This window comes from Myotis lucifugus, unplaced genomic scaffold (assembly GCF_000147115.1).
Source record: "Myotis lucifugus unplaced genomic scaffold, Myoluc2.0 scaffold_51, whole genome shotgun sequence".
Classification (NCBI taxonomy): Eukaryota; Metazoa; Chordata; class Mammalia; order Chiroptera; family Vespertilionidae; genus Myotis; species Myotis lucifugus.
The window spans coordinates 2,018,604-2,044,781 of NW_005871099.1; the positions used below are offsets into that span (position 1 = coordinate 2,018,604).

The following is a 26,178-nucleotide window of genomic DNA, read 5'->3' on the forward strand; positions in this document are numbered from 1 at the left end:
TGTTAAACTCCTCAGTGGAAAAATGGTTTTCCAATTCTTTTGTGATAATTAGACAAACATGTTTTGTAGCATATTGGGATTCATGCACACTTAATTTTCCCTTCATGAGTCTGCAAATAAGCTGAATTTATGTTGTGTATAAAATATTAAGTAAGCTATCATATGCAAAACTATGTGAATTTCTCACCCATACCATCATAAAATTGTGTGTTTTTTTCCCCTGGTTGTAAATTCAGAGAAGGCTATTTTGTGAAATGCATATGTGAAAGCAATTTAAGCACACTTTGTTTAAAAAATTAAAATAAACAAAAATTAACTTTAAAAAAAGGAAACAAGATATACATGGGTTAGCAAAAGTATGTTTATAGTTTTAATCAAATAAATAACACAATAATTAATAAATAATAATACAAAAATAAATTTTGTTTTAACTCAAAACTGTAAACCTACTTTTGCTCACACCTATAAAGTACTTAGTGTGATTTTAAATGAAAAATCACCAAGCCATGCTATACTTGTAATATTATTATTGCATAATAGTTTATACTGATTCTGTGAGTTTATTATGAAAATTATATGCTTGATTTACCTCTTGTTATTCTGCCCAATTTGTCTCCTGCTGTAACTTCTCTCTACGTTTTTTTCATTTTTATTAATATTAATGACTATCATTGTTAGCATATTTGATGGTCATCATACAACTAGTAAACTACAGTCACAGCTATCATAGCATTTGGCCTGAATGTCAATACCGTACCAACTATACCTCATTTGTATGATGTTGTACCGTGTGAGGGTTTTCATTATTTTTTTTTATTGTGGTAAGAATTCTTAACACAGGATCTACTCTCTTAACAACTTTTTAAGTATATAACTCAGTATTGTTGACCATAGGCACAGTGTTGTACAGCTGATTTATAGAACTTTATTCATTGTGCATAACTATATACCCGTTAAGCAGCAACTCCCCATTTCTCCCAACTCCCAGCCCCTGGCAACCACTCTATTCTCTTTCTCTGACTTGACTATTTTAGAATTCTCATATAAGTACAACAATAAAGTGTTTGTCCTCTGTGACTAGCTTATTTTATCTAATGTAACATCTTTCAGGTTCATTGAAGCATTATTCATAATGGTTAGGATAAGGAAACAAATTAATGACCATCATCTACAAACGGATAAAGAAAATGTGGTATATACATACAATAGAGTAGGAAATCCTGCCATATGCAACAACATGTATTATGTACTCATTAATACTCAGGTCTAAACCCTCTCACGCATTGAATTTCTTTTTTTAAAATATATATTTTTATTTCAGAGAGGAAGGGAGAAGGAGAGAAAGATAGAAACATCAATGATGAGAGAGAATCATTGATCGGCTGCTTCCTGCACACCCCAAGCTGGGGACTGAGCCTTCAATCCCGGCATATGCCCCGACTAGGATTCGAACCCTGAACTTCTGGTTCATAGGTCGATGTTCAACCACTGAGCCATGCTGGCTGGGCTCAAACATTGAATTTCAAGTAAAATAAATTACAACTTGCATTATTAGGAACCTTCTTTAAAGAGCATTAAGTTCTCTGTGCTGTAAAGGTGACCTTGCCTATTAGCTTGGTAAAATTTCATGCAGTGGCAAGTTCATGGAATCCTTTAAAGCAGTGATGGCGAACCTTTTGAGCTCGGCGTGTCAGCATTTTGAAAAACCCTAACTTAACTCTGGTGCCATGTCACATATAGAAATTTTTTGATATTTGCAACCATAGTAAAACAAAGACTTATATTTTTGATATTTATTTTATATATTTAAATGCCATTTAACAAAGAAAAATCAACCAAAAAAATGAGTTCACGTGTCACCTCTGACACGTGTGTCATAGGTTCACCATCACTGCTTTAAAGGGATATGGTAAATAATATTAATCAGGTTGTCATGTTTCATTAAAAGAAGTGTTAGAATACGCAATACAAACAATTACTTTCTATTTGTATTCATTTCCTCTATATTTAATCTAGGTGTCAAACAAAGACAAAACCTACCTACTCGTTTTTCTTTCCACTCATACACAGGAGAGTGGTAATCTTCTACAATCAAATAAAGTTGTAGTTCATTTTTACCCCAAAGGTAAAATCAAAATATATACCACTAATATGAATATATTTGAAATAGAGTTTTTAAAATATTTTTAAAATTAATGTTTTCTAAATTTCATTCAAAGTGAGCTTAGCACTGAAACATGCCCTTTCAATTTTTCTTAATATTTTGATCAAGTAATATTTCAAGAACACAGAAAAGTCTGGATATCAATATATTTATATGGATAGAATTCTAAAATCTCTACCAAACAGAAAATACTTAATTTAATATGGCATACAAATTATCAAATAACTAAAGATAAGCATATATTGATTCCATTTTGCTTAATGTAATTGAGCCTTATCAAGCTATCTTTGCCTATAAAGATATTAAAATATTAACATATTTGGAGGAAATAATTTCATTTTTACTCAAATTTAATTTTGCATTTATGTGTCTTTAGAAATTTTAGTTAGAACAACTATTTAAAGAAACATATTATGTGAAGGGATACCCTTTAATTATTGCCTAAAAAAATGAATGGCATAAGCCTTCAATTTTTATTTAATGAAATTATTTCTATCATTGCTCATTTTGCTATTAGACTTTAGTAATTTAAATTCATTCCTATGTAAGTGATAGAAATTTTATAATAGTACCTGAATACAGTTTTGAATTCTGTATATTTACGTATAGCATTTCAAATTGTCAGATATCAAACCGCACAGAATGACTACTTTCCATTTTTATTTTATTTTTATTTTCCAACCTGCCATTTTAATTCAATAGTGCATCCTTGGTCACTGAAAGCAATCTCAGGAATTGCTGAGTGGTTAGAAAGGGAGTCTAATGGGATTTAAAATCAATTCGCAGGCCTGTCACTGATTCATTGTGTGTGTGACTTTTGCTGCCACTGAAATGACATTAAACTGGTCTCCTCAACATTATTATGCCCCAAGATTTCTCTAGTGATTTAAAAATACTTTCCTAGTACACACTACGCATATACACTTAAAAAATAAGTTACTGATTTAAGAAGTACAAGGCCAGCTTCTATTTCAACGAGTTACCTCATTTGAGATGATCACAAACCTTTATAGAGAGGCTGAGTCTGGATCTTTCTAGTTTTGCTAATGTAGTTTTGTATACACGCCAGGGTTCAAGCTCCTTTTAAGTGCTTTTATCCTGGCAAACTTTTCTTCTTTTGATTTATATTTTGTTGGCATTTAATAGCTGTCTTACCTCATATTTAAATTACTTAACCTGGAAATGATGGATGTCTAGTGTCTTACATTTACTTGCCCTTAGCTGGCCTAAATTTTGGAGGCAAACGTAATATTTCCAGGAGAAATATCTGTTCTTTGTATTAGATCATGCTAGATAGTAAGCTCAGATACTACTTTGATATTGCATCGAATTTTTGCTGACAACAATATGGAATTGTTTTTAATTCATGCTAAAATTGCAGAGTATCATAAATGTATGCAAAAATCTTTTTTTCCCCTCTAGAATATGGTGTAGTAACTTATCTTATCCAAGGAATGGGTATAGATTATGTAGCTAATAATTAAGTAGAATGTTATTTTTTTTTACCAGGCAAACATCCAAAAAATTAGAAGTGCTTTGACACACTCTAGTTTATAAAGTGCATCATAGGCAATCAGTAGTTTCTAGTCTCTTGCTTAATATCAACTTTAAGTGAAATAAAAATAAACAAAATAAAATTTGCATTTGGCATATGAATGACAAAAATGTTAATCCTACTCACTTTTCTACCTTGTACTTATTAAAGTCTGAAATAATCAGTAATCCCCTGACTTATTTTTCAACTATGCTGCTAAGAAAAATATTTTATTTGGAATATTTTAGTACAAAAATGTAAGTTGGAAAATATTATATATGCATAACTACTTAAACAAAATACTACACTGAACACAAAGTTCAGTAATATCTGATATCTTATTTTTTAAAAAGTTATATGTTCAGAGTTAAACTATGACCACAATTTTCATAAAATTCTTGCTAAAAAATACATGTTTAAAAAATACTATAGCTTATAGTTACTACATAGCTCCTCTAACTCCTATTCCTCATTTTATAATGTAAACTCAGATTGGTTAAATAATATTCTCAAATTCCATAGCCATTTATTGGTAAAAGCTGAACTTAAATTCAATCTCCTGACAGCTAACTCAGATTCCTTTCCATTATACCATATTGCCTTCACTTTCACTGCCAAACATAAAAGCATATGAAAGTCACACTTTTCCATAAACTTAAGGTATTCATAAGGATTTTATTCAAAATTAAAATAAAATAAATATTAGACAGTTACTTTTATTTTTATTTTTTAGACAATTATTTTTTAAAAATGGTTGTCTTTTACTTTTTTCTTCACGCATTCATGGTCTAATTATAAATTATATCATGTAATTTCAGGTAAAATTTTTATGATTTTCACAAATGTAACATATCTATTGTGAATAAATCAATTGTCTCTTCAAAACAGATACAATTTGAGTGTGATTTCAATATTTTACATTATTTTCTTTAATAAAAGTAGCTAGATTTAAAATGCTATTGAAGCAATCAACACATATATAATATTATCAAAGAAAGTAATTGAGAACATTAAGGAAGCAACCTGAACATAACAATCATGTAAAATTTCACCCACACACCTCTGAGTACAATGGACAGAAATGACTGAATGCTTTGATCTTTCCAGGATAACTTGAAAGAGTAAAAGGAAAAAAGGCAACATCTGTTAGAAAAAAGGTTTAATGAACAGGGTGCATTCTAGTGGAGTGTTGACATAGAGCATGAGAAAAGAAACAGATATATCTCAGAAACAAAGTTATTTAATAGTCACAGACCTCAATAGGTACAAAGATATAAGTCTGCTTTAGAAAGAAAGCTAATAAATGCAATTTGATTTATATTTAAAGTATTTATAATTCCTGTAGTAGTTCTCTACAAATGTGTTCAATGGGAAATATTTATATAATCTGTGTATATACTCTTTGTATACACAATTATATATGATACATATTCTAAGTAGTGTGTTTATATCCATAGTGAATGGCAACATCTTAGAAAAATTATATGGGTGTAATATAAGAAATATAAGTCAATTTAGACTGCCTGAACACATATTTGTAAATATAGACTTTAGTCTATTTTCCATTTAAGGAAATAAATATTTATTGTGGGCAAATGATTGTTTTGCAATGGATCAGTTCTATATACAGATGGAATTAGCCTGGACATTGTCCATCACTCAGCTCTTGCAAATATCCAAGGCAAACATATTTTCATCAGTACTTTATAAATTTGGGAGACTTCTTGGTTGATGAGTCTTTGTAGCCCAAAGGATGGTGGTTTTGTTTTTAGGATCAATATCATATTATGCTGTTATAAGTATAAATTTTGCTGTCATGTAATTTAGTGCTTTCTAGGATTCTGAATATTACAGCAGCTGTTCCAAACCTTATGTCTGCACATGTGTGACATTCTTTTGTGAGCATGACCATCATTGTAATAGAATATTCTGCAATACATGGGTATAATAATAACATTAGAACCTTAACCTTGAAACTTAATGGCAGAGGACCCTTAATCTTGAATTGGCCATAATTTCTTCTAACATATAATAAAAAAGAAGAAACTTTGAAAATACACACACTTGAAGTTTAGGAAAGTGAACTCTGTCTGAGGTCAGAGAGAGTGAATCATGGGCAAAAATGGCAAGAAGCCATGATTTTAGATGTAATGAGAAAGTATTTAGGAAACCAGAAAAAAAGGAAGCTATTTACTTCGAAGTTCAGGCCTGTATTAACAGGTGCTTTTGCTGGACCCTAGAACAGAGGTGTAAAGTTCACCCAGACATATGGTTGCACTTGATGCAATAACATTCTTAACTCATATCCCCCCCCACCCCTTTCCTCAGCCCCACCACTTCAGTCTGGTCTCCACATTGAAGTCAGAGCTGTCTTCTCAGAAAGCAAAAGGTAGCCTATCACTTCCTTTTAATCCTAGCAATTAGGGAAATCTGCTTTTTGGTCTTGGACCCTCCTACCTCTGTATTTTTGTTTGGACCACACTCCCCTGACCTCTCCTGACACTCTGAAGTTCCTTTTCCTCTTTCCGCTACTTTTCATTCTGAGTCTCTCTTCTTGTACGTCTTTGTACTTACTGTTTCTGTTTCCTGGACAGATCTTCCTTCACATATTGGGTTTAATAAATCCATCTCACTGATCTCAACTTAAGCGTTACTTCCTTAGAGCATGTTTCCCCAACTTCTATTGTGTATAGGTAATATTACTATTATATATATATACTCTCATAGCAGTATGGGTGAGGAGGCAGTTTAGTTAAATAGATACATATATTGTGATGATAAGTTCTGTAATAGGGATTAGAGAATTGTCTAATACATGTATTTGCAGGTAGGATTTATGTCATAAACTCTAAAGTGTTCAGGATCATTTCTTCATCTCTCGAGGGTTAATTATTCTTGTATTTTTCCTGTGCAAAAAGCCACAAGGTGCAAATTAGAATGAGAAATCCCCAGCCAGTTTAAACCCTTAGATAAATAACACTAAATAATCTCTTTAAAAGTTTTTAGATACTCATTTTTCAGTATAAGCCATTTTATACATTTGACATGTATCCCACTTTCATGTCAGGGATAATCCATACAAATTAACATATGACTATACTGAAATTTTAGCACTTTTGTTGTTGTTGATGATGATAAAATTGTTTTATCCCTCAGGCTTAAGTAGAGAACAGATTTAAATTAGACTTTTTCAATAACATTTACACAGATCTGCAACTGAAAGTTATTCTGCTATTAGAGCTCTTATGTAGTGAATCAGGAAAAAAATAGTTGGATAAGATACATAACCAAACCTAAAGAAAGGAAGAAAAGAAGGAAGGAGAAAGAAGGGAAGGAGAGATGGTGAAAAGGAAAGAAAGAGAGAAAGAATTAAGGAAAAAATCCATTTTGATAAAACATATTGAACGAACAATGAATTGATTGCATAATAAGTAGTAATAAAAATAGCATGTCTATTAATTTTTATTTGGGACCCTTTGTTAAAATAGATTAGAAGTGCTTTAATACTCAATAAAATATGATACTTAAAGATTCTGTGGATGCTCTCATAACATAACACTTATCTAAAATCTGCATTTCACTTTTGCAGACTAATACACAGGAAGCAATAAATATAATGAGCGATGTTCAACAGCAGCCTCTTCCTGACAGTGTAGGGAAGTGGGAGTTTTAAGGTGAGAGGGCAAGGGAGACAAGTAGGAGGCAAAGGCAGAAATATGTGCACACCAACAGTCAAATGATAATAACTGAAGGTAATATTACAAAAAAGCAACTATGCTCCATTGTTTGAGTTACGAATTAAAGCTCTCTGAGGATAAAGGCAAATTTTATTTTGCTAAAAGAATAGCCTTTCATCTTCCCCCATCAGGATTTAATTGGCAGGAGATGACACAACCTGCTTAACAATCAGGTATTTCAGAGGTTGAGCAGTTTGACAGGGAGCAAGTTTCCTTGACTCTCTTTAAATGCCCTTTTTCCTCTTTGTGAACAGCATGCATTTGGCAGGTGTAAAACATTAACTCACTAATGCTGTCAGAGCATAGAGAGTGAGTTGACCAGAATTCAGACTTTAGAATTTAGCAGAGTATACAGACTTGTGTATAAATGCAACCTGCATGTGTCTATTGGGGAAAATGACATTATAATGTTATGGCATTTAATTTTGTTCATAAGTTACTGATTTCGATTCTAGATAAAGCATTTTAGAATTCTCTGATGCTTGGAAGGTTGGGGGAAAAAAGAAAATTATCATCAAAACCACTGCTTGCTTTTGACAGACAAAAAATACTGATGAAAACTCTTCACTTTTGAGTTCTAAAACAATCAATTCCTGGATATTCATTGTGAAAAAAGTATGGATATTGCTTAAAACATGAGTCAAAGCAAATCAGTTTTCTCTAAGCCTGGTTGAGTTTTTAAAAACTACATTGAGTTAACCACAGTGTTAGCTAGATTGGGACTTAATTACTAGTATATCATTTTATCTCAAAGGGAAATTGTGATCAAATGTGTTGAACCTAGTAAAGCACTCTGCTGAATAAGTTCTGCATTGTGACAATAAATACTTCTCATTCTATGTCTGCCTCCACCTCCCTAACCCAGCATTCCACATGATAAGTTGTGCTCTTTTAGTTCAGAATTTCTCTCTTCAGGTTACATATGAAATATACAGTATTGTATGAAAAAGACTATTCTTTTTATCTATCTGTGTAGCTTTCTACAGTACAGTATCCGATACATTTTAGACACTTCATAATCCTTTTGATTTAAGTAAATAACCACTAGTATCAGTTATTACAACTTTAAACGTATTAATTTTAAATAGTCTTATTTATAGTAGAGAAAAATCACTTAGATAAAAGCATGCATTTGATTCCCCTTTGATTTCTTCTAAGGTATAAGCTTAAATGCCATTTTGCTTTGCTTTTTCAACTCTATGTTGTGTATTTCCTTTTCTTTGCATTTGGGTTGAATCCCTCCTCCTTACAGAGAAAACACACTATTGCCATTTGGTAGGCTATTCCTGCACCGATTTAGCCAAATTATCTCCAAACACTGTGTTCCCTACAAATTTATTTGTGGAGCAAACATTAAAGAATACATGTTTTACAAATGGAAAGGGGGACTTCTCATGATTTAGTAGTATTGATTGTCAAATTTCTAGGTACATATTAAATATACATGTTGATCTTTCCCTTTGAGATACTTAAAATGACTTACCTAGTCCCTAAACTTCCATGATTTACTTATAAAGTTCTTGCCAGTTTTTTTCCAATCAAACTTCAAATCTGAGAACTACATGCACTTACAGTTCTATCACAACTTAAAAAATAGAAATGATATATTATAATGTTTGAATTATCTTATTCATCAGAGAATGTATAAGATAAAATTTTTCCAAAATTCCCAAAACACAATTTCTCTGGTTTATATTCTATTATAAGACAGATCTAACATGAAGTATTTATGTTATAATAATAACTAGAGGCCCATTGCATGAAGAGATTCGTGCAATTGGCCTTCCCTTCCCCTGGCTGTCGGCACCGGTTTTCCTCCGGCACCCAGGACCCACTCCTTTGCTCCATCTTCGCGGCTCCAGATGGAGCCTTCCATCTTCACTCCGCCACTTCGCCCTATGTATGCAAATTAACCGCCATCTTTGTTAGGTTAATTTGCATACTCTCCTGATTGGCTGGTGCGTGTAGTGGAGGGATGGTCAATTTACATCTCTGTCTATTATTAGGTAATATAATGAGATTTTCAAATATATCATTCCCTAAAATGAAATTTTTAGATGTCTTACTTAGTTTGTCTCTATATATTTTTAAATATTTTATTTAAATATCAATTTTGCATCAACAGTACATCATATAACCTTTCACTTCTACAGCTGCATAGTTATAAGAAATCACTCAGTTTGTAAAATGTACCTTATAATGATTTTATCATGATAAATTCTAAACTACTTTGAAAAATGACTATGTTTTTATTACATATTTCATTTCAGTCAAGTAATTGAAGGTTATAGACTGTCAAATGGTATCTTCAAGCCTATAATTGCACTAATATCACTCTATTTTTATTTTAAATTATAATATTTGCAATATGGTATTTGTCAAAATATCAATACCTGATAAGTTTTATAGGTTAGTGCCTATGAAGTTAAAAATACTCTGTTAAAGACTTGACTTTGCTTTATTTTTGAAATGGCAAAATTTGTACCAGTTATAGTAATGGCAATGTGTGTAAACATATATTTTTCTGCAAGTGGAAACAAACAGAACACTACGAGCTTGAGAATTCTGTTCCTATGTAAGGGGAAGAATTATATACTGCTCTGAAAACATGCTGCAAAGTGGTGCGTGAGATACTTGTTTATGGATAATTTTTCACCAAGTGGCATTCTTTTTCCTTGACAGCTCTAAATTGACTCATCATTGGGTCTTAGGAAGATCTTTACTTCAATGACTTTTTCACTCAGTATGAGCCCAAATGTTAAACAAATAACTTTTCTTTTTTAAAGAAATAAAAGCCCCTTCCCACTTTTTCAAATGCTGAAAAAAATTGTACCATTAAACAATATTTAGGGCAACAGAAAAGTATTTTTGGCTAGCAAAGGGATAATTATAGCATACTTATTTTTGAAATCTAAAACTAATATTTCATATCATGGTGGTTTCATTTGTTGAGCAGAAAGTTGCGAACAATAAGTAGGATCATGCATTTCACACTATTTTTCTAAATGTCATATTTTATAGTCAAAGGAAGATAACATATTCTAACATCTTTAAATAGATGTGATAATATATTCATAATCAGTATACAAAACACAGAGAATGCCACTCATGTCACATTATGATAGTGGTAAATAAAATTGAACTATATAAGACAGGAATCTTATCCTAATTACCAGTTAGAGACATAAAATGTCATAATCAACAAACATTTTTAACAAATACTTTTTGTGCTCATTTTACAATGATAGCAACATTATGGATTTACAGATCAGAGATAAATTTCTTCCCTTAGAACTATATAGGCATTTGGAAAATAAATAATATGTGTACCATAAAACAATGACTAGTTATAAAATAGTTATGTATAATGTACCATAGAATTTCTGATTCTGGAATACCCAATTTTACCTAAGAATATTTAAGCTATTTCTAAAGAAGACCAAGACATGAATAGGGTCATTTTGGAAAATAGTCGAATACCACAAGGCACAGAACAAGAGTAAAATAAAATGCAAAAACATAGATGAAAGCCGGCGATCATGAACGAATATAATAAAATACAATAGGTTTTCAAGGACAGAGTTGAGTAGGAATGAAGTGTTCAGGAAAGGTTGCAAGATAATACTAATATTAACAGAAATTAACTATAAACTACAATCTTTGTGTTACTCCTGAACATTTTTTCTAACATAACTTCTGTTTTATCTTTAGCTGTCCTTCTTTCAGGGGAGCTTTCTCTGGCCAGGCCATTCCCAGTCCCCACCCAAGTTCAATCACCATCCTGTCATTCATATGATATTGTCTTTTAGAAATAATATACATTAACATTACATGAGTGTTGTATAAGTAGTTGTTTAATGTCTGTCTTTATAAAACTACAAGTGCCAGAGGACTGATACTGTGTCTGTTTAGTTCAGTTTTGCAACCCCAGCCCCTGGCATGCGGTAGGATCATGAAAAACACTATATAAATTACTGATTACATATCCAAACCTGTTTCTCAGGTCTATCATTTGTTACACAAGCCCCTGGTTATCGTTTTTTTAAGCATAAGAAGAAACAAGTTAAGACAACTTGCGGTAGAGCAAGATTAGAAATAATAGATCCTGGTTCTTAGAATGTTTTCTCAGTACACAAACCACATCATTTTTGCTATGGATTTTAAAAATCACACGTTTCATGTGGCAACAACTTGGAAAGTTAAGTCTATTATCTTCTAATATGATACCTTGGCCATGCATATTATTACTGTAAATTCCAGTTCTGTTAATTATTAGTTGCACTCCCGGGGGCATAAGCAGTCTCCTTAACTGTCAAATGAAGAAAAGTATACCTACCTCACAGCTCATTTGTGAGGGATATAAATATGATATGATATAAAAATAACAATAATAAAAAATAGCATAGCTTTTGCATGTTATTGTCACATGGGGGAAATCCTTCGGGAGGTGAAAGTCAGTCACACAACTGCAAAGCAGCAGAGCCTGGACTCATGCCCAGGTGCTGTACTTTCAGAGCCTGTGCAAGTGGCCGGCACAGAACCCAGCATCTTCCTTTGGTCTCAAACCTGTGCTGCTATGATTGAACTCTAGTCCTGGAGAAGGGACTGGCCAAGTGGACAGTGGTAGTAGTGATTGTAGTAGCTATATCAACAGCAGCAGACTTTCTGCCTTTGATGTTCATGCTCCGGTTCTATGAAAGTATCAAGCAGAGCACACACAGGAAATTTACAACAGCAACAGGGGAAGGAAAACAAGGGAAGCAGCATTGCTCTGACCTCTTCTCTGATGTCATGCAGCTGCTTGTTTTGGGGAATTGGAGCAGTGATAATGTGCCCAACAATGGCAAAACTACCAAACAGCACTAAAATTGTATGCAAGGCAAGTCGTCTGGGTTGACCATACATTTTAATTACAGGTGTACCTCTCTCTTCCAAAAAAACCAACGGTGTCAAAGCCTCCAACTAACAATCAACTGTGTCTTCCTGATAACCCACAAGTGTGCATCTTTTCCTTTATGCCTTATTTATACAGTGGGGCCTTGACTTACCAGTTTAATTTGTTCCGTGATGGAGCTCGTAACTCAAATTACTCGTATGTCAAATCAACAGTGAATGAGTGAGACATGTGATGCTGGTCTGATGTTGTGGCGTTCACTGTGACGTTCACTGCGCCAACTAGCGGTGGGGTATCTGAAGCTGGCTCGTAACCCGAATTTTAGCTCGCCACTCAAAGCAAAAAATCGGCTGAGAGACGGCTCGTATCTCAAAAAACTCGTTAGTCGGGACACTCATAAGTCAAGGCCCCACTGTATTTAAAAGGGCAAGGAGGTGTAAAATATTTGTGGAGAATGATGGCTTTGTTTATTTTTACAAAGTAAGGAAGCTACAAAAATTGAGAGTAATATGACGGGCTGCTTCAGATAAAGTTAATTTTATAGTATAAAATAGCTCAACAAATGCCTTCCATGGCTTTTCATTGTTTGTCCTCTGGTAAATGTTATTGGACTTCTGCCTGCAAAAAATATCATAACTTCAAAATGTCCAGGTATGCTATCATTGAGAACATTTAGCACACAGTTCAGAATATTCCTCAACTTAGTTCCTCTCATATTTCTCCTTACTCCATCTTGCGGCAATTTGTCATTTCCATTTCTGTTCACTCACCGCCCTCATCCCAGCCTATGAGTTACTGTGTTTCCTCAGCACTGTGTCTAAGATTTTACGATCAGTTTCAAAGCTCTGTGTAATAGGATATCCTCCTCCTTCTATGTTCTCATTTCCTACGACACCCCCTCTCATCCTCCCTTCGGTCCTCCTAAACTTCTATATACTCAGCCCATTGATGCAGTTAGCCAAAAAATACCTCATTCCAAATGTAGCATCCTCCCTCACTACTAGTGACATATCCTTAATTCTTCTCATCCCTCCAGAAACCCACATAGTTAGGCATCACATTACATAGACATTTTCAGGTTCAACATCCTGTAACTTTATTTTTTCTGATGGCATTATCTCTGACCAAGGATAATGACAACGAATAGCAGCTTACAAGTTGGTTTTGAAACTACTTGACAGTCTGTATCTATACCTCTACCATATATTGCTCCTGTTCAGAAATTTTGACTTAAACATTAGGATATTTGAGGCAAATGGGTGTTGTGCCTTTTTATTAATCAACTAGAGAGTTAATTTTCCATTTTTCCTGAAATGTACTGCCTTGGCATTGGCAAAATTGAATGTCTCCAAATACAGACTAGAGTTCTAATATATGCCATATCGGAAGCGTAAAATTAATTAATAGGAGACTCAGCTCAAATTTCAGGGGGAAAAAGTTTTCTTTTTTAAAATAACAAAATAAAGCAGCTCTCTAAAAAAAGTGTTTTTGCATAAATCAAATAAAAATGCTAGATTTATTCCAAATCATGTAGTTACAATTGTTTATATGAAAACAAAGAACTCTTGCTTTATAAGCAGAAACTGTCTTCTACCAGTGAGATTTATTTATAAATAATTAAAGTGTTCACTATAGTAGATTAGAGATAATGACCCAAAAGTCAACTCAACATGTGATATAGATTTTCTCTATTCTAATTAATTAGAAAGCAAAAGAAGCCATTCAGTATCTGAGTACTTTTTTGAGGACTGTTCTGCTTATATACTTCAGTAGTCACAGCCTTAAAATTTAACTTTTTAGGATTCTGGATAAATACTTTAGTTGTAAATATGTGACATGGTCACTACATTTTCTAATAACGCAGAACATATTGTTAACAGCAGTCGTTATATGGATCATCATTATTATATAAAAGACTAAGTGAAAAGCAATGGGGATGTATGACACTATGACAAAGTTTCAAGTCACTTTGAGTGACTTTCCCATTTACTTCTGTGTTTAACCATAATTCATTCTTAACCCTCGTAGTACTTCCATCATGAGATGAGAATATGACTACAGACCTTCTGAGGAATTTGTTATTTATTTATTTGAAATAAATCTGAAAAATGGGGAATATCAAATGGTAAATCCAATGTATTTGGTGGTGATCAAAGTAAAGTGCTTAAAGGGTTACAAACTCAAATGTCCACAGTGGCCATGTGGGTAACATATAGAGATGAAAGAAGAAATGTAAAAAGAATAAGGAGAAAAAGTCCTAAGTCTCATGAAAGGCATTCACATTCAAGATTTCAAAACCCCACGTCAAGGAAATAAAGGATGCCTGTGGGTCAGATTCAGTCCAGACACTGCCAATTTAAATATTTACTTAGATAATAGGATACGGAGACTCTGTTTTGTTAATAATGTGCTGCATGCACATTATATAAAATATTAAAAATAGAAAAATCAAGATAAATAGGAAAAATACCAAATAACTTTTTAAAGACAAAATTTTAATGCATTCCTTTAAGTTTTTCTTGCATAGTTGTTCCATTACTACCTATTGTTTCCAATGACCTCACAGAAGTATTAATTCTAGGAACAGTCAGCCCTCTATATTGGCGATTGGTTGAATCCTCCGTTTTTGGTAATAACGGGGCCGCTGCCACCAACCCCTCATGCATACAGAGGGAGGGCTGTATTATAACATATTTAATATAAACATCTATTTTAACACCCACATTATATACAATTTTGTAGATATGCCATTGCTTACTGTTCCCTTCTTATTGGCATTTTCTTTTAAATTTATCTTTATTGTTGAAAGTGTTATAGATGTCTCCTTTGTTTATTTTATTTTTCTCCCCTTGACCGCCTCCACCCTGCTCCCGCTCTCCCAGGCCTTCACCACACTATTGTCTATGTCCATGGGCTATGCATATATGCATATAAGTTCCCCCATTCCCCACATTTAAATATTTTTCCAGAATTCTAAATACCATGATGAACCTCTTCTTGCTTTACATTTTTTCTTTTTTTTTTCTTTTGCATTTGTATGTATTTCCAAGAGCAAAATAATCAAGATAAAGTTTATGGACACTTTAAGGATCTTCCTAAGTCCCAAATTATTCTCTGAAATTTATATCCTCACCAAGAATTATCAGGATTGTCTCTCTCCTTCAATACCTTTACCTAAATAGTAATTATTTTTAAAATATTTGCTACTTTGCTGAAAGAAAAGCTTGTATTTACATCATCTGATTATGACACTTGAATGACAAGGCTTTGCTAAAAGAAAGCTTAATATAAAAAAAGTGTTAATCCTCTTGCCCTCATTATTTCCCAGATGGTATCTATTTAAAAATCTTAAAATGTAAAGTAACCATAAAAGTAGATTCCAATTCTTCTACAGTACATATGCTCCTTTGTATTGACATACTTACATTGATAAAATTTCCCAGTGTTTTCTAATCATGGATGTGACAAACACATTTATAAAAATAATTGATAAACAAAATAACTGTACTTTCAAAATTTAGGTTAAAAAACACTGATGCTATATGAAAATATAAGATTGTAAATAAGAATTACTGGTTTTTAAATTAGAAGACTTAAAATTAAGTGGAAAGATCAAGTGAAATGTTCCACTTTTTATTTTTTGTTGGACCGTATGTTCACTCTTTGAGCTTACTTGATCAGGTCTCACTGGGGCAAAACATTAGAGTAAATTGTTCAAGTTCTGGAATTTCTCATTCTAGCCAATATAGAATATTTTTCTTTCATTGTTATATACCTTGGGAGTTAACAGGCATTCATAGCTGAATAATTATACCATGACAGGTATGTGATATCTGCATAAACTCAAATTAAGCTCTTATTAAACTGTAATCTGCATGAAGTCTGAACACATATGCTTTCTCTTTTCCTCGGTTTATACTATTAATTTTAATGATGACAAAAAGCAGATGAATTATGTCACTGTTTATTTGGGGAATCCAGATAAATTCATGTCCCTTAAATTTTGAGGGCAAATACTATTTAACCCAGCTGTATGAACTGTATGTATGTACATACTGTTACTAGAAGGACAATGAATAAAGTAATACTAACTTTTCACACACTTGAAAACAAAGTGACTTCATATATTCTGAAAATAAAGTTATAAATTGGGTAATTCCTTCGACTTGTCTTTATTAATAGTAACATAGTCAATTCAAATGCATAGCTGAGTTAAGAGATATTCTGTTCAACACTTTAATGTATGATGTGTTTATAAAGTAACTTGGTTGTGTAAATCAAACACACACAAAATTAGAGTTTTATAATTCCTCCTTTTTTATAATTCCTGGAAACAGGTTACCTGGCTCTGCTATATACTAGTTGTGTGACTTAAGGCAAGTCCTTTTTTCTGTCTTGTTACTTCATCTACAAAATTAGAATAATCATCCTATTTCAAGAGGTAGTGTAAGGATAAAAAAAGTAAATACCAACAAGCACTTAGCTGATGGTTGCTTAAGAGATATTAGCTATTATTATCATAGCAAATGAGTTATCAACATGCTATCAAAGCAGAGTTGTACTATTTCTATTTTATTTATGATAATTAAAATGATAATAAACTAAATTTCTATATGGCAAAAGCATGATACCCTGTTAATATACATTATGATATTTAACCTTTCAGGTAATTCTGTGGAATGTTTTTATTTCATAGTTAAGAATATTAACTCTTGAGTGATTTAAAAACTTGTTTTAAAACACATAATCAATAATTGGCACACTGAGTCATAGAATCTAGATTTTATCATTCATAAACAATATTTTTACTGCATATACCTTAAAGGTCAAATAACAGGAAAATTCTGGGTCACAGAAAAGCCATGTAATCTCTGGAGGCCGATTTCACAGGTAAGATTTCCACTATTCTAAAGCAGTGCTTGAACAGACACAATAAAAATCGAAATCAATAAAGCCAGGGGCCAAGCATCTCTACTCAGGTTCAAACTGTAGATGAACTTTATGGAAATGTTGTCTGCCCTGATAATGTTATCCTTATTTCCATTTTGGATCCTAAGAATTTCTCAGAAACAAAAACTGTATCTGTATTCAATTTAAAAAGTCTGCTTGAATTTAACTAGAGATTGGTCATATGTATCATGAATATTTTTTCTTTAAGTTCTTTATTGTTTAAAGTATTAAATATTTCATGAATATTAAACTGAACTATATATATAACTGGAGTATTTTTATTGTTCAATTTAATAGATAAAATACATTTTGATCAAAACAATTATGATATAGTGGGCTTTGTAGCTATACTTCCTGAGGAACATGTCTTTGCCAAAGTATATATTTAAAAATAAAATAGTGGCAATTATTAAGTATAATAATTATAATTATTGCTTTAAAATATTTTAGCTTCAAACAACTACATTTGGATTGAATTTAAAACCAAATATTATAATTATTCTACATATAAAAATACTCAAAACTTTAGTGATTATGAAAGAAAGGTATTTTTAATATACTCAGGCCTTACAGGTATAGCTTTTCCTTGAGCTTACTTTTTAATGAATTTCTTCTTTCATCAACAGTCACTTACTTGCATAATTTTTGTTTGTTTTATTGTAGGGAAACACAAAATTTTAATATGATATGGCCCATAGTTAGACCTGAGGCAGGGTTGATACATTGTAATCAGGGCAGAAAATTATACTTGCTCTATTCACATAGCATTATTTTTTAAATTTCTCAGCACTCACTGATGAAGACCAGGTTACATTTCCTTTGTATCTCCCCGCAATGTATATTGTTAAATAACTATTTCTGACAGAGTAATTTTTTGAAGTTTATTATTCATAATTGCTCCTATGTTCCTTTGAAGATCCAAGGACTCTTAATAGCTCTCAATTTTGAAACAACTATGGAAAATACGCAGATTCCATCCAGGCCAGGAAACCCAAGTTTGATTAGAATAGCAGAGGAATTGGGGCAAAAGTTTAATAGTTGAATTTATAAAAATAAAATAAGTTCCAAATATTAGTGTGTAGTGAATGAAAATAAAAATGGGTTTAAAAAATCTGGAAAATCTCTATATTTATGTTCAAGGAGGGGGGCAAAGGACAGCAGAAGCAAATGTCCAAGGTCAGAGTGAAAGTAAGATAGAATCACATCATGTTAGAAATGCAAAGGTCTCTGGGGGATAACTAATTAGGAACCTCTTATCATGACTACATAAAGTCAATAAACTCCAAAGATTGCTTACATACTGTATGTATGCTTAGCTTTAATATTTATGGGGAAACATTCATAGATTTGTTGGAATCTCAATAGGGATTCTGATGCAACAGAAGTTAAGAAATGTGAGCTACAGAGAAGCTAAATAATTTAACCAAGTCACAACAGGCAAAATTCCTTTAAACCGTGTAAGAAGACCAGCTTCCCTCGCTCTCCAGGTCATGGCAATAGCTCTTTTCCTGCCACCAGGCTCGTATGTTTCTAACCCATCCTACACATCACTGTCGGATCCATCGTGATATTACACCTCTTTGATGCTATTGTTCTCCAACTGAAATTATCACTGTGTCTCTGACACCTTCTGAATACAGACTAAATTGCTTATTCTGGCACAGAAAACTTTCCACAGTTTGATTCCAAATTTACATTCAGTCTTATCTCTTAATACGTGTATATATTTTCACTGTCTAAACTGAAGTTCATGTTATATCTTAAATATGAATTATACTTATTCTTGAAGGTACTTTTGGTCATGCTGTTTCCTCTTGATAGAATAATCTGCCTCCCTGCTTTTCTCTGTCTTCTCTCTCTGAGCTCCTCTGACTCTGCACCCACCACCTACGCACACACATACACACATAGACATATTCATCTCCCACCAAAATACATCTTTCAAAGACTAAATCAAATAAAGCCTTTTACATATATTGAAGAGAAACGTCTCTCTCTCCAGTTTTGAACTCCTGTGTTTCCAGTTTCTACTATTTTAGGGTACATCTCACATAAGATTTATGGTATGGTTAAAAACGTGAATTTAGGAAGAGACAGTGCTGTTATTAAATTCTCACTCCATCACTTATTAGCTTTACAACTTTAAGTATTCTATTTAAACTATTTCAGTTTCTCATCCGTGAAAACTGGTATAATCATAGTAGGGTTGTGTGAATATTAAGTGAAATAATATGCCTGAGGTCTTAGGATATCAATAGCACTTTGCATGTGTTCAATGTTAAGGGGGATAGCTACCAAATACTTTATAAAAATAATACCATAGGTATTATCATTGTACAATGTTGTTGTAAGTTCTTATACACTCCTTGAATTGAACGGTTACATATTTCACATTCCAAACATAATTCTTACATAGTCACAGCTAAATATGTATTTGCTGCATCAATTAACATTCATCTTAGTGTATCAGAAAATATATAAATTAGAAAGTTCTAAAATAAGTGTAAAGATGAAAATACCAATAAGTAATTATGTGTTTTGATAAATAGAAAATTACATTTGGCAAGCCTAAACAGCATTTCCAGTTTGCTGTTACACTTGCTTATATCCCACAGATGTTAAAAGTAAAAAATGATCATGTAACCCAGTTGTAATGGAATGATGGGATACACAGGAGAGATATTACATTGATCAGAAAGATTTGTTCTAAAAACAAATACTATGTTAATCTTTATCTTTCCTACTAAGGAGGGTAATCCATTAATAAGCTTAGTATTAATAACTAGTATCCTGGTGCATGGATTCATGCACATTGAAAGGAAATTAATTAGAAGGAATATTTTAATATTGCTATTCGCGTCTTGCTAATAAAAAGAAAATAGGATTCTACCGAGTGTCCTATCTACTTACTCCAGGAATTCTGTGAGGATCAAATGAGATGAGGCACATGAAAACACTTCACAAACATTTGGTTAAACTGTAAAATGGCTAATAGTATAAAGCAAGTCGGGTTCCTGGGCTGAAGAAACTCCAAGGAGGCTAGTTGCTAGGGAGAGGAAGCCGGGTGTTGCTACATGATATCATTACCTATCGCCTACAGTGACCGTTTCTGGGCTGGGCTGGGTTGTGGGCCACATTTTGTGCCATGGGGTCTTGGCAGTGTTGGATTCAATTTGGTGGCGTGGCCTGTGTCCCACTTGGGAGAAGCCAAGTGTTGGTTTGTTGGCTCCAGGTCTGTGGTGCCATTTATTTTTAAATGGCCAGTGTGCATCATAGCAGCTCCTGCATTGAGCATCTGCCCCCTGGTGTCAGTGCGTGTCATAGCTACCAGTCAGACAGATGGACATTTAACCTTTTATATATATAGATAAGTGAAGAATTACAAGGCCTGATGAAAATTAAAGAGGAACAGGGATATGAAAGCAAAAGGGACTGTAAGGTTATATTCTTTGTCATTAGGTTTTATTTTTTATCTTTTATAATAAGAGTAAACTCATCTTTGAAGTGTATACCAAGTATCAATATTATATTCGTAGTAACATATATAACAAGAAAAAGAGTATCATATTTCTTGAAACTCACTTTAAAACTTGGTTTAATATTTGAATTTTGTAGAATGACACCTACTGTGCAATCGTGTGTATACTGGTATCTGTGTCATATCCTTAAATTATTAGATCCGAGAAGCCAGGGCTGTGTCCTCCCAATTCCTTGGAAACAGTTTTCTATGGGGCCTCTTACGCTTAATCATACAATCACTCATTTATTCACTGATTTGTCATTGGATCTTTTATTGTGATTTAGCTCATGCAAAGCTATATCTTAGTATAGATAGAAATGTATTGAATTGTATTTGTCTCTTGCCCCCAAACAATTTAATAGCAAAAACAGAAGACCTGCAATATTGAATATCAAGGATGAAGAGAGTATGAATATGTTGCTATGCAAGTCCTACTAACATGTTTTCTGCTGGGAAAGATCAATGAACGTCTATTGGACTGGGTGTCATCACCTAAACTTTAAAGTATGGGTAAAATTTGTACCTGTATAGATTAGGGAAAAGTCATTCAAATTAAAAAATAATGATATACAAGAAAATACAGAACATTTATTTGTTCATCTGCACTATCATTAAATGTTACTTAGCATAAACCCTGGTTAATAAAACAATCTAAACTAGTGTTTTTAGTATTATTCATGTACTTTTTCTACTATGACTATGATCTGATGATAAGATTTCTCTCCTTGGAAGCACTTTGATTTCTGATTCTACTTTCTCCTGGTAAGGGAATAAGATTCAGGATCTAGAGCTATGTTGTCCAAGAGGACTTCCATTACAGTGGAAATCTTTGTATCTCTGCAGTATTGTACTCAAAAACTGCAGTATTTGTATTCACAAACCTCTGTGACCATTGAGCACTTGGAATGTAGCTAGGGTAACTGAGGAATATGAATTTTAATTTTAACCAAGTAAATTAAATAGACACATGTGGCTCATGGCTACAGTATTACATATCACAGATCATAGAGTCACCTTTTTAGAAAATATAAATTTCAGATGAATTGGATCCACAAAAGGATCTCCCTTTGGCAAAGTATTTGCCCCAATATTTCCTATGAGATCCTATTACATCCCTTCTTTGCTGAAGTCAATAGTTTTACCCAGTATAGAGATTGTCTGTGTACTATTGTAATTAGGATATGCACAAAAGAAACTAATAACTTATATCTACAGGAATTTCAGAAGACTTCTCCTAGGAAGTGACTCTAACTTAGCCTTAAAGCAGTGGTTCTCAACCTGTGGGTCGTGACCCCTTTGACCATCGGAAAACACATATATAATTACATATTGTTTTTGTGATTAATCACGATGCTTTAATTATGTTCAATTTGTAACAATGAAATTGCGGGTCACCACAACATGAGGAACTGTTAAAGGGTCACGGCATTAGGAAGGTTGAGAACCACTGAAGGAAAGGAAGTTCACCCTGGGGTTGAGAGTTGAGCAGGAGATGGGGAGTTACAAAGATTAAAAAAAATCCATGGAATGACCAAGGAGTACTTGATAATTCAGTATAGCTGGAAATGAAGGCATTTCTGTGTGTGTGAAAAAAATATAGTATAGAGTTTTAAAAACTAACTATTGAACTTTACATATTTTATATAGTTTCTCACCCAAAATGGTCATTCTATCATATAGATGTAGGATTTTCTTACTCATCTTTTTTAGAAATATTACTTATGTTTTAATTGTTACATAAAACAATTAAAATTGCAATTTTGTTACCTAACTTTATTACTTGGACAAGGTTGAGATTTAGGAAATATATTGCCATGATGTCACCCATGGTTTATAATTTATAAGACTTTGGATTAGACATTAGCACAGTTATTATTTCCTCTAATGCCTTACCTCACCTCAGTCTAATAACACTCAGGAAATCCACAAGACAAAGGGGAAAGAGTGGTCTCAAAAGTTAAAAATAGTTGCTGAAAATTGATGCAATCATGTAATAAAATATGGCACAGTAACTTATATGATATGCTCATAGCATCTGCTAAAGCAATTAGAATCTATGCAGCTAGATTTTTGTTCATGTATTACTAAAAATGGAAACCATTTTAGCCCAAGTAAGACATAAACTATGCAGTTTGTGTACATTGTTCTTGGGATATTTTGGTCTCATTATTTGCATATGTGATCTATTTAATACTCTTTAAAATAGAAAATCATTGAGTAGCAATAAGATTTCAAAAGGCCTAACAAGTACAGCTGGACAGTTTTCTATGTGACATGTTACATGTGACAACATAGGATGCTAATAATCAATTATATTAAAACAGAGTTCATGTATAATAAATTAATATCTTCATATATCTAATAGGTCTTACAAGATAACAGGAAGAGCAATATTTATGTCTCTTTAATATCAATCCCATTAAATTTATCAGACATATTAAAAAGGTAGTCTTGTTAATTGAGAATTTTCATACATGTTATATTTAATAACATTTTTAACAAAGCTTTTGAACTAGACTCCTGTTTAAATATAGGAAAGAATAATTTTCAGTGCATTTTCAGTGTTCAAAGCATTCACATGTATTTTAAACACATGTCCTAATTTCCAATGATGAAAATATAGGCAAGTATTTCCACTGTGGCACAAACATATCGATCAGTATAAGAAAGCATGATTTTCTTGTGCCAACTATAAACAAAACTGTAGAAAAAGAAAATTAATGAATGTTTTCAAGGGCACACTAAGTGTTATTTTATGTAATTTATTACAGTGAATCTTCACATAAACCCTATGAGATTTTCTTACTCCGTTTACAGATGAGGAATCTGAGCTCAGAAAGGTGTAGGGATTGCCTGAGGCCCAGAGCAAACGGAAGGCAGAGCCAGGGATAATACCCAGCTCTGTCTGATTTCAACACACTTGGACCCCATTACTGTGTGTAATGGGTATAAAGTTTACACAACAAACATTTGTATGTGGGAGATCTCTTTTACTTCCCTATTCAAAATGAAATTTATTTATTCTAGACTTCCTAGGGAAATCTCTTTTACTTCCCTATTCAAAATGAAATTTATTTATTCCAGCTCACTAGGCTGGAAAGAAAATTCAATTCTTTACCCTTCAATAGAATCATATAAGAATATATAATAATTACATGGTAGATACCCAGAAATTTGGGTAAGAATTACATTTAAAGTGGAGGGGGGGTGGGAAGGAAGGGAGAAGAAGGCCTGCTTTGAACATATGGCCTGATACCATGACGAAGGATAGATTTTCATCTTCTCTTGAACCATAACTGACAGGCTTAACCTCTCTTCCTATGAACTCTAATCCTTTACTTTGTAAATCAAATACTAAACACCAGGTTGGAAGTACTTCTCGTCTACCTTGCCATTGTCTTATTAACTTGGACACAAGATCCCAGATATCAAGTGTCTCATACTTTGAGAGATAGCTCCTCCATCTTTGTCAGTATTGGAAAATGTCTTAAGAGGACAATAAATTTATAATATTTATGACAATGTTTTCAACCACACCACCAATTCTCCCTGCTGCTACCTCTAACCTGTGATAAATAATCATTTATACAAACATTAATAATATTTTTATGATTTTTGGCAATAGAGTATATACCTTTCACTAAGCATATTTGTTTTGGATTAGTTCCTAATTTTTATCAAAATACAACCAAATATTTCTTAAGAGGTTCGTCTATGCTTTTTTTTAGCATATTCCAATACGTTTAATATTATAATCTTAATATTCAAGTGCCTGTAATAAAACAGAATCAGACTGTCAAATTACAGTGGGAAGGCTGGGGAGTGTTGGGGGAGTGGGGGAGGTAAGAGATCAACCGAAGAACTTGTATGCATGCATATAAGCACAACCAATGGATACAAGACACTGGGGGGTGGAGTGAGGGCATGTGCTGGGGGATAGGGGAGGCCGGGGGAAGGTCAATGGGGGGGGGGAGACATATCTACTACTATCTGTAATACTTTAAACAATAAAATAAAATTTAAAAAATAAATAAATGAATTTATATTGTAAACAAGTTTGTAATTTCATGACTAATATAACTGTCTTTGGGTTATAGTTCTTTCAAATTATACTAGGAAAAATTACAGTAATGATGTTTGTTTAATTTTCATATTCTTTGGTTGCAGTGATAATATGAGAAGTGTTCATTTAATACAAATAAATTATATTTGTGTGTTTTTTATGTTGCTTGCTGCTTTATAAAGGCTTTGTTTAATTCTTTTAAATTTTCTCAATAAACAAGTCAGTTACCAACACTGATTTTGGGGAACCTGAGCCTCAAAGATATTAAGTGGCGAGCCAATCGTTGGCCTGGCTGGGCCTGCCTTCTAATCCCTGTCCTTGCACTACAACTTAGCACAATTCTGAGAAACCCTGTAAATTACCCCGCCATGTAAACTTTAGAATCCAGCTAAAGAGCCGTTCTTGCTATTAGATAACTAAGTACCAAGTACATGGAATCAGTAATTCTCACTCACAGTAATAAAAATGAGGAACACATTTTGTTTCCTTTTTATTTCACTCTTCTTCCCTAACCCAAATGAATTTTAAGAGTCATAATTTGAAACTCTGCCATTAGCTCCATCAGAAATATTAAATTTTAAAGTGTCCCATAAATGAACACCATTTACTATTCTAAGAAGATAGAAAATACTTTTATGTGAATACTAGAAATTGCCAAAGAAGCTATTTTATTTCAGCCTGTGGACAAGTTAATGTGCTCCTGGAAAAAGCATGCATATTCTGACCTAATTTATCCCCTACTGCACCTGATTCTGAAAAGAGTGCTCAGAAAGGCATTCCTCCCCCCCCCCAACCCCCACCACCAACCCCCCTCCCCCCGCCCCAGTTTACTATTACATAGAAGTTGCAGTAACTTGACACATGACACATTCTGAGGGCAGGGTCTCAGGCATGAGTTAGTTGCCTCCTTTTTAAGGAATTTGTTGCAGTGCTTTCTGGAATACTTTCTACCGGGGAACTGTGCATATTTCTGTATGAGTCAAATATTCACTCCAGTTCCTGGGTACTTGAGTCAACTGAGCAGACTTCCCAGTGATAAAAACTGTGTCACCTGTGTGTTTGTTGTTCTAATGATACTACCTTCAAGCACACCTCCCATAACATACAGTTTTATATTTCTCACTTAGAGAAAATGATAAAGATCGTTTCAGTTCCAATGGAATTTAAAAACGCTTCAGAAGCATGTAAGCCCCAACGTAGTAGAAATGACAAGAGTAGGGGAAGTAACTGCTATGGCTATTTAGCATTTCCTTCTGGAACATAAAGAAAAATAAGATAGTGTATTATATTCTAGACATCTAATATAGTTCATTGCT

The 26,178-nt window shown here is 33.1% G+C and overlaps 1 protein-coding gene across 4 annotated transcripts in view; it reads left to right on the top strand.

The window, feature by feature from the left end:
* SEMA3A (semaphorin 3A) overlaps positions 1-26,178 on the top strand; it is a 236,266-nt gene that overhangs the window by 75,650 nt on the left and 134,438 nt on the right. The window lies entirely within an intron of this gene.